At 37.3% G+C, this 10,364-nt stretch overlaps 1 pseudogene; it reads left to right on the top strand.

Moving 5' to 3' along the window:
• The first annotated feature begins 3,766 nt into the window (after nucleotides 1–3,766).
• LOC142440205 (alpha/beta hydrolase domain-containing protein 17A pseudogene) lies at nucleotides 3,767–4,573 on the top strand (annotated as a pseudogene).
• The last annotated feature ends 5,791 nt before the right edge of the window (nucleotides 4,574–10,364 follow it).

Genomic DNA, 10,364 nt, shown 5'->3' on the forward strand with positions numbered 1-10,364 from the left:
TCTTCGACATTATTCCTTGATCTTCTAATTGTCTTATCCTTGCTCTGGTTTCTCTCCACATCAAGTGGGAAGTGGTTCATTTTTTATTGAATTCACTCCACTTGTCAGTGAGGTAACTTGTCAACATTTTGGATGTATTTTTTTCTTAATAAAATTATTAAATTTACCCAAATCCTCTTTATTGTAGAGATCTATCATCTGTCTCAATTTAACAAGAAAAAAGCATGTTTCTCTTTTACCTTTACAATGTTATTTATTAATCTAAGCACCTGGCATGCTTGTTTGTTTGTTTTTAATCAGTAAATATATTAGGTACCTAAAGTAATTCAAATGATTTAAAGTATAATTCCTTTAAAATACATATTGCATAGCTAAAAGTAAAGTCATGTGTTTTATAATAAACCTTAAGCATTTCTGAAAAGGAAACTTACAATTTAGAGTTTGGATTCATTAGTAACTGAACCCACTTTATCTTCCCTGTCCACAGATTTTTTACTTTTGTGGAAAAATAAAAGTTGGTTATTGGTCAAACCTGGGCTTTGGATAAAATGTGTTTCCAGGATCTTACCATTGCCTAATATGGTTACTGTGTTGTTGCATGAGATTATTTCCCCATCTTATTCCACTCTGGTGTGTACAACCCCAATATACAAATATTCCTCCTTCAATCTCAAAATAAGTAAACAAATTTAAAAAACCGATATCTATATTACAAAAAATACTAAATTACTTATAAAACCTTAAAGTTTTAATTTACCATGAAATATTTAATTTTCTACAGAAAATAAATCTTTAAAATGTATGTCTGGAAGTCTATCACAGAATTCTTTTCCATCAACATTAAAATAGAAGTTTTCATTGTAGACTATATTGTTTAATAATATTAATGTTTATAATAAATAATAGCATCATTAGTTTGAATTTTGCTGAGCAGAATATAAGTTTTATATTTATTTTTGTTATATTAGGAAGCATTTTTTTTTATAAGTTTTTATTTAAAATGTTCACTTTAATATTCTTTTTTAAGTTTTTTATTTTTAAATCCATTGGAAATTAATTTCTTTCAGTGCTTCATTGGATATTATTTTCCTTGAGCACTTCAAAGGTTGTATTTCATTATCTCTCTTTTTCTCTCTTTCCTTTCCTTTTTTTTAATTTAAAAAAATTTTTTGAGATTGTCTGTTTCAATTTTTTGGTGCTTGGTTCTTTTAACACAGATTTTTGTTTGTTTCTTTAATGTTTTTAAATTTCTAAAATTTATATTTGGGTTTTGAAAATTTGATTATGATACACCCACATGTGATTTCCTATGTATTTGTTTGCTTAGGGTTGGGAGCGTACTTTAAATCTTTGTGTTTTTGATTTTTCATCAGTTTAAAAAATTACCCATATTATCAACACAATAAAGTTCTTCATTTTTTGTAATCTTATTGATATTGACAACTCCTTTAGAGTGCCTCTGGTACAGTATCAGAAATCCAACAGCTCATTATACCTTCTGTCCTTTATGGTTGTTATGACTCAAAATGACTCAATGGCAGTGAGTTTTTAATTTGCTACTTTTCTGGAAGACCCCACATGCCATGCTTTTTACATTTAAACTGATTTGGAGATTGTGAAGGAGAAGGAGAACAACAGCAAGAAGAAGAAATAATTAGAAAAAATCAAAGACAGCTATTTAACTTCATGCTTAATGGAGGGAGGGGAAAAAGTTGGATTAAATAATAGACTAACAAAAACACTTACAAAGGTAAAGCTTGGGTGTGTGATATCCCTGGTGATCTTGGAAAACTCTGACATATTCTTGAGAATTTATTAGATATCATGAATATATAGGAAAATGTACAGGTTTGAGGCTAGGATTTCAAGGGCCTTAAGATTTCATATCAAGCTGATTGAGACTCACTCAGCCTGATATGAAATCTTAAGGCCCTAACCAGAAAAGAAAGCGAGTTGTGTAATTGAGTGTTGATGGCATATCCCAGCAGACAGACGCCGAGAGCATAAACTGAGAGACTTCATTATTCCAGACATGGGTCCCTAAACTAAATGCACACTGACTTCAGTGGCATAAAACAAATAACCCAGATTTGACATTATTAATTTAGAAAGGTTTTTAAACAAAGAAACAAGAACAACAGCAACAACAAAAACCTCTTAGTGAAAACAGTATATTTCCTTAGTTGTCCTATTAGATTTTCTACAGCATAATTTTTAGAAATTCATAAAAATTATGAGATAATTAAGGAAACGAGAATGTGAATGACCCGTACAGCGGGAGGAGAAAATCAATAGAGATTTCCCATAGATGCCTAGATATTGCACTTACTAGACAAAGATTTTAAGTAAACTATTGGAATTATGTTGAAAGAATTAAAGCAAAGTATGAAAACAATATATATCCATAGAGAATATCAATAATGTAATTAAAATTGTCAAGGATATCTTAATAGAATTTTGAAATTTAGAATTATGATAACTGAAGTGAAATATTCACAGACTGATCCTCAGATATGAATAATCAAAAGAACAAATGTGTCAAATGTGAAGATTAATCAATTGAGATTATCCAGTATGAGGAAGAGAATGAAAAAATAATAGAGTCCTCTCTTTTTTTTCCTGATACAAAGTGCTTAAGTGGAGAGCAAATGCTTTGAAAATGATTAGGGCAAAGAATTTACAGATGTGCTTTATACAATTGATGTATGTATATGTATGGATTGTGATAAGAGTTGTATGAGCCCCTAATAAAATGTTTGTTTAAAAAAAAAGGAACAGAGGCCAAGGAACAAGGTCTAAGAAATCTGAGAAGCGATAACAAATGCACTTTATGCTAAATGAGATTTTCAGAAACAGAGGAGGCTGAAGGAAAGATGCCAGAGGATATTTTAAGAAATAATAGAAAAAATTTCATAAATTTTATGACGTATTAAGCTATACATCTGAAACCAAACAATATCAAAACAAGTACTAAACACTATAAACTCAAGGAACTCCATATTTAAACATAACATAATTAAATTATCAAAGCCAGAAACAACTAATCTTGAAATGAACAAGAGAGAATAACTTATCATATTAAAGTATTCTTCAATAAATTAGCAGCTCTTTTCTCATCAGAAACCATGTCGGCCAGAGGGCAATAAGAATTCTCATTGGAAACTATGTAGGCCAGAGGTCCATAAAAAATTTAATTAACATGCCAAAATAGGAAAATAAGTATATGATAGTAAAATATTTTGTGAAAAAGGAGAAAATATTGAAGTTGTCAATGATTTCATTTTCCATAGATCTACAATGTTCACGGAAGTATCAGTCAAAATTCCGTTGTGCAAAGCTTTTGCCAAAGATTCAATAAAATGAAAAGATGTTACTTTGAGGACTATGGTTTGCTTCACATGAGCCGTAGTAATTTTAATGGTCCCTTATGCATGCGAAAACTAAATAAGAAATAACGAAGATTGAAGATGAATTGATGCCTTTGAACTAGGGCGTCAGTGAAGAATATTGGAAATACTTTACTCTGCCAGGTGACTCTGTGGATTCATCACTGGAAACCTATTCACAAAGTTAGCTGTTCAAACTCACCGATTAGTCTGAGAGAGAAAGATGAGGGTGTTGGAGTCCATAAAGATTTACAATATTGGAAACCCAAAGAAGCAGTTATCCCTCCTTTAGGATTGCTATGAGCAGAAATCGACCAGTGAAAATGTTGCCGGAAGAATTTTTTTTGAGGAATTGCAGCCAAGTGGCCTTCATAAGGAGGATGAGCTGGTGCCTGAGCTTGAGTCGGGACTGGTGCCACCCTATCTGGCCCCTGAGGGCTGTAGCAGGCGCTCAGGGACCCTGGATGCTGCACTTGACGGAGCGGGCTGACTTCCGGTAGAGCCGTGTGACCTTGACACCATTGAGGTCTTTTGGACCAAGCACAGCTGTGGCAGATGCATCACCGGCATGTACATGCACTGTGTGTCTGGCGCAGGTACACGGTTCTCTTCTCCCATGGCAATGCGGTGGACCTGGGCCAGCTTCAACCTGGGCCTGGACACTCGCATCAACTGTAGCATCTTCTAGTGACCACTCCGGCGATGGCGCCAGCTCAGGCAGGCCCTCGGAGAGCCGACATCGACGCCGCCCGGCAGGCCCTGCGCACCAGGTATGGCATCATCCTGTAGGGACGGAGCATCAGCATGGTGCCCACCGTGGCCCTGGCCTCGTGCTACAAGTGCGCCGCTGTGGTACTGCACCCCCGCTGACCTCGGCCATGCGCGTCGACTTCCCCGACACCAACAAAACCTACTGCTTCGATGGATTCCCAACATCCAGAAGGTGTCCGAGATCATGTCGCCCATGCGCATCATCCACAGGACCAAGGACCAGGTGATCGACAGCTCGCCTGGCCTGGCAAGCTCCCAGCGCCTCCCCAAGGCCCTGGAGCCCCTGTGGGTGAAGGGCGCAGGCCACAGCGACAGAGCTCTGCAGCCAGTACCTGGAGCCCCTACGTTGATTCATGTCCCCAGAGCTGCCTAGCCAGTGCGCCTCGCAGCTCAGCTGGCCTGGACTACAGCAATAAGGACCTGCCCCATCTGCAGGCCAGAGTGCATGAGAACCCCTGCCGCCTGTAAGTTGTCCCTGACCCACTCTGGGGCAGCTTGCTAAGCCTGCCTGGCCAAACAGCCCTGGGCCAGGGACAACTTACAGGCGGCAGAAGTCCACTCTCCTTTCCTTTTGGAAGCAAAAAATCCTGAAAAAGTAAAGATTTAGAGTTAAAAAAAAAAGAAAGAAAGAAGGTTTTTAGCGCCATTTTGTTAGAAACCTCCGAGCCAAGAGAGCCAAGTGGAGGAAGAAGAGAACAGGCAGACTGAGGCCCAAGAGAAGAAAGATGAGGCAGAGGTCTAAGTACAGCCACCGGGTGCCCCCTCCAAAGCCACAGCTGCAGGGATATGGAGTGCCTGTGGCCGGGACACTGCTACAAGCTGTTGGCTGCGTGCTACCCACCATCTCCGCATCTGGAAATTCCTTCGCCATTCGATCACCCAGAGACCATTCACCCTGCTCACACCTAACCAGTCCAGCTTTGCTCCGGACCGAAGACATTCTGGACTCGTTCTGTCCTCAGCGTGGCTCAATGTAATGTGCACAATAAATCATTTATTCTGCTGTCTTGGCTGAATAATTTTTTTTTTAAAAAGGAAGATGATCATATCTAGTTTTATACTTTTAGTTTGCCATTAGGAGAAATCAGTCCCTTAAAAAATGACCATCAGTTAGACGGGTTAACAAAGTGAATGTAACAATGAACGGAAGCATAGTGATGATTATAAAGGTGGATGATAATCTGGCAATATTTTGTTGTACATAGGATCACTGTGACTCAGAACCAACCTAGCAGCACTTGTAGTAAGTTGGGTTCTTTAGAGAAACAAAAACAATTATTACATATTCATAGCAAGATGGGGGCTGGGGTCTAGGGAGAAAGAGAGACAGAGAAAAGAAACCATTCTCTCAACAACAGACTTCTAGCTGCACAGGCAAATAAATCTAAAATCAGTAGGAGGTAAGACTGCAGTTTCTAACAACTCGCTGGAGAAGCAGACATACCATAGACTACTGGCTCAAATTCAAAGAAGCAGAGATTAAGGAGCAAGAGTCAGGATCTAAATACAGCAAAAAGCAAAGCAAGCCTTTGTACAAGGTCAATTAATATTGGAAGCAAATTACATCCTTAAGGAGATTTCACCATGGATGATTACTGAGTCTTCACTGCCAAACCACCAAGAATCGTTGCTCAGCCAGGTGGACACAAAACCTCAACTATATACACTACCTAACATTAATAACTGTGTAGATTCAGCTGACTTGCATTGTCTATTCTAGATATTTAATATGTAATATTTGCACTTTTGTATCTGACTTATTTCACTTAATTTCTATATTTATGTTGATCCATGTGATTTTTTAATGCCTGACTAGCATTCCACTATGCATGTATAGTACAGTTTGCTTATCCATCCACCTGTTAACAAAGGGTTGAGTTGCTTCTATCTTTTGCTTATTGTGAATACTGCTTACTATGAGCTTTGCCCATACTACTTGCCTTTAAGTCAATTCCACCTCGTAGCAAGCCAGGTGGGGTGCAGTAGAAATGCCTGTAAGGTGTTCAGAGCATTAAGTATGTAAGCAGGCTTCCACCTATTCCTGCAAAGGAGAACTTAAACTGCCGGACCTCTGGTGAGCAGCCAAATGCTTAACCACTGTCCCGCCAAGGCTCAAATGAACATTGGTATACAAAGTAAATGTCGGGGCTATATTTTCAATTCTCTTGGGCATAAGTATGCCCAGAACTGGGAAAACGGTGCCATGCAGTAATTCCGTTTAACACTTGGGGGCATTGCCAAGCTGGTTTCAATAGCAGGTGAGCCATTTTACATTTCCAGTAGCAAAGGAAAAGTGTGCTGATTTTTCCAAATGCTCACCAGCTCTTGTTAGTTTGATATATATTGAAAATGCTGTAATTATCTGGCATGGTATCCATTGGGCAACATCTAACTATGTAGATGGCCATAGTCCCATTAGGTTATAATATAATTTTGAAATCCCAATCAGATAACACAATGTAATGGACATAACCAGTTGTGGCTATCATAACAGCTTTCTACACAGAACATGTGTAGCTCATGTGTCTTGTACACAAACCAATTGTTCTGCCAGGTAGATCATGTGTAAGCAGCACCATCCACTGCCTTGAGCTTGATTGTAACTCGTAGAAATGCTTTGGAACAGAATGGAACTGTACGTAGGGTTTTTGAAACCATGAAAATGAACAGTCATCTTACTCCTGCAGTTTCACTGGTGAGTTAGAAAATGTGCCGGTGCAGGTCGCATCCTAACACTGAACCTACTACGCCATTAGGGCACCTTAGTATTTTAATTAGAAAGAAAGAGTCCTTTTTAATATGTGTTGTTGACCAGTATTGTGGAACAAATTCCCTCAGCATTTCACTTTCTAGGAATGTGTTAATTTCACAATCATGTTTTTAAGGAAAGATTAAAAATATATTTAATTCCTTGTTCATAGTTTTTGTTTTTAAATTGTTATTTCCATTGGCTATTTCCTTCAGCTCCTTCAACTTGCTGTCTATTACAGTCTCTTCATGGATTTTGAATGGAAATAGGAATTTAATTTCATAGAAAAATCCTTATATGTAATAATTTCTTTCCCATCTCTTGCAATGTAGATTTTCTCTTTACCTTTGATTTTGATAGGTTGATTTTATTGTTTATTTATAGATCTAGTAGTGTTTCTCCATCTTAGAATTTATAGAGTTTAGTGGATGCCTAAATTCATTTCCTTGGGCAATTTGAATTTTTTTAGTCATTATTTCTTCAAGTATTCTCTCTGCTGTGTTCTTTCTTGCTTGCTAACTAGTACTCTCATTATAAATGTATTGGCATACTTAATGGTATCCCATAATAACCTTAGCTGCTGTGCAGTGTATTTTTTTTCTTACTTCTCTTTTCATTCTGTTCCTCAAACTGGACCATGTGGAGTTCACAGATTATTTGTTTTACTAGTTCAGATAAGTTGTTAAACTCTGCTAATGAAGTTTTCATTTATTGTATTTTTATTTATAGAATTTATCATATTAGAATACATTGTATCTATTTATTGCTATTCTTTTCTTCATGAATTATTTTCTTTCAATTTTGTCTATAGATTCTTTCAAATAAATATTTTAAACTCTATTCAGTACAATGTCTCTGTTTTCTGAAGCATGATTTCTGCCACTTAATCTTGTTCCTGTGGGTGGTCCATCCTTTCCCATTACTCTTTATCCTTTCTGTATGTTTGATTAAAAGTGAACAATATAACGTCGAAATCAGAGTCTCAACCTTACTTAAAGTTCCTTATTTTTTTTTTCTGAAGACTATAGGTCTGTTGTTTTAGTGATCTTTTAAAATATTATTTTTGAATGATAGGATTGCTTGGTGTGTATTTTTCACTGGTCTCTGTTCCTTTGGCTTGTGTTCAGAGAGTTTTATGACCTACACTTCTTAAGCACCAGATTTTAAAAACAGAAAGGAAAGAAAAATAAGCAAAATATTGAAACAACAACAATGACAAAACCATACAACATCCAAAGAAATTACTTTGGTAGTTTTTTTTTTCAGATTTCTTCTGCCCTGAGGATTCTATCAACACTACTAGGCTTGAGCTTATCTTGGAGATCAACGCGATATGAAAACTTATGACAGCGGCCTGCCTCTCATAAACATGTGTCACACCTGGGCATGCATAACTCTCCAAGTACTAAAAATTTCTAAAGAAGCCCTTTTCATGTCTTATTTTGCTTTTTCAAAATAAATATGTTTAACTGGGAGTTAATACATATATAATATCATTCCTTAGTTCAATCATGTCAAGCAATATTGTACAATTACTATCACGATCAGTTTCCATACATTGTTTTCCTTCCTGGACTCCTTGAAATTGTCTTCCTTTTCACCCCTCCTTTGCCCTCCCACCACCACTACTTCCCTGCCATGAAACCCTGTTCTGCTTGCTGTCTATGTAGCTTCATCAAAATACAACCTTTTGTTCTATGGATTGAATTGTGACCCTGAAAAACATGTGTCAACTTGATGAGCCATGATTCTTAATATTATATAATTGTCCTTCATTTTGTGATTTGATGTACTTATCTTCTTTGTTGTAAATCTTCACGTTTAAGATCGTACTGCCTCCACTTGTCTGTCGGGTTGTTATACTGTGTTAGCTTTTGTGTCACCTTGGTGCTAGAGCTAGAAACTAGGCCACTGGTATTTCAAAGGCTAGCAAGGTCCCTCATAGTGAACAGGTTTCCGCTGAGCCTCCAGACTAAGAACAGACCATGAGGAAAGACTCAACGAAGAAGATGCTGAAAACCTAATGCACAGCATCTAAGCGTTTTCAAGCACTGAAATCCTGAACAAAGGGAACAGCACATTGATGGAGACACTGCTGACTTATGAGCCCTTCAGGTCCAAGGGCACTCAAAATGTGACTAAAGAGAAGATGATTTCTCAGAGTAGGGTGTCAGTTTAGTAAAGCTTGTGGGAGTGGAGCCTTGAGGACCTGATTTGATGATTGGGCATGACTCAAGGGAGAGAGGAATAGCTGCAACAATCTTCTAATGATTAAACTTGGACTGTGTGATATTTGAATTTAGGAAACATGGAAATTGTCAAAATTGAAATGGAATGCATGAAACTCCATATGCTAGGCATTAATAAGCTGAAATGGACTGGTATTGGCCATTTTGAATCAGAAAAGCGTATGATTTATTAAGCCAGGAATAACACAATCAAGAGGGATAGTGTGGCATTCATTGTCAGAAAGCTTGGTAAACCCAACATGAAGTACAATACTATCTGTGATCAGATTCTATATCCTTCTGCCTTCACAGAAATCCAATCAATACAATTTTATTCAAATGTATGCACAAACCACAAAAGCGAGTGATGAAGATATTGAAGAACTCTAGCAAGAACTTCAGTTAGAAATTGATCAAACATACAATCAAGCTGCGTTGAGAGTTATTGGTGATTGGAATGTGAAAGTTGGAAACAAATATGACTTGTGATAGAAAAGAAGCTGGAGATCACTTGATAGAATTTTGCAAAACCGATGACTTGTTCATAACAAATATCTCTTTTCAACAACACAAAAGGTGACTATCAGATGGACTTCCCCAGAGGGAAGACACAGAAAGCAAACTGAGTACATCTGGGGAATGACAGTATGGAGATGCCATCAGCAGCTAGAAGCAAAAGAGGGGCCATCTGTGGAGCGGACTATCAATTGCTCATATGTAAGTTCAAGATAAAGCTGAAGAAAGCTGAAACAAGTCCACAAGAAGCCAAAATGCAACCCGGAGTAACTCCCATCGGAATTCCAAGAACATCTCAGGAACAGATTTGCTGCACTAAATACTAGTGACAAGAGGCAATGAGCTGTGGGCTGATGCGCTGTGGGAGGAGACCAGGCCATTGCTCACGAAGAAAGCAAAATGTTATTTTAAAAGACAGGGAAGAAATAAAAGATGCATGTGGATATCAGAAGAGACAGAAACTTTCTCTAAATCATCGAGTAGCTAAAGAAAATGAAAGAAATCTTGAAATCAAGGAGCTGAATGGAAAATTACAAACAGTAGCGGAAGAACACAAAGCAAATTATTATAAAAAATGTACAAAGACCTAGAATTATAGCACCCAAAGGAAAGAGCTTACTCAGCATATCTCCAACTGAAAGAGCTAAGTAAATGTTCAAAACCTTGAATCACAATTTTAAAGATACTATCGGCAAAATATTGAATGATGCAAGA

The sequence above is a fragment of the Tenrec ecaudatus genome, chromosome 2 (genome assembly GCF_050624435.1).
Source record: "Tenrec ecaudatus isolate mTenEca1 chromosome 2, mTenEca1.hap1, whole genome shotgun sequence".
Lineage (NCBI taxonomy): Eukaryota > Metazoa > Chordata > Mammalia > Afrosoricida > Tenrecidae > Tenrec > Tenrec ecaudatus.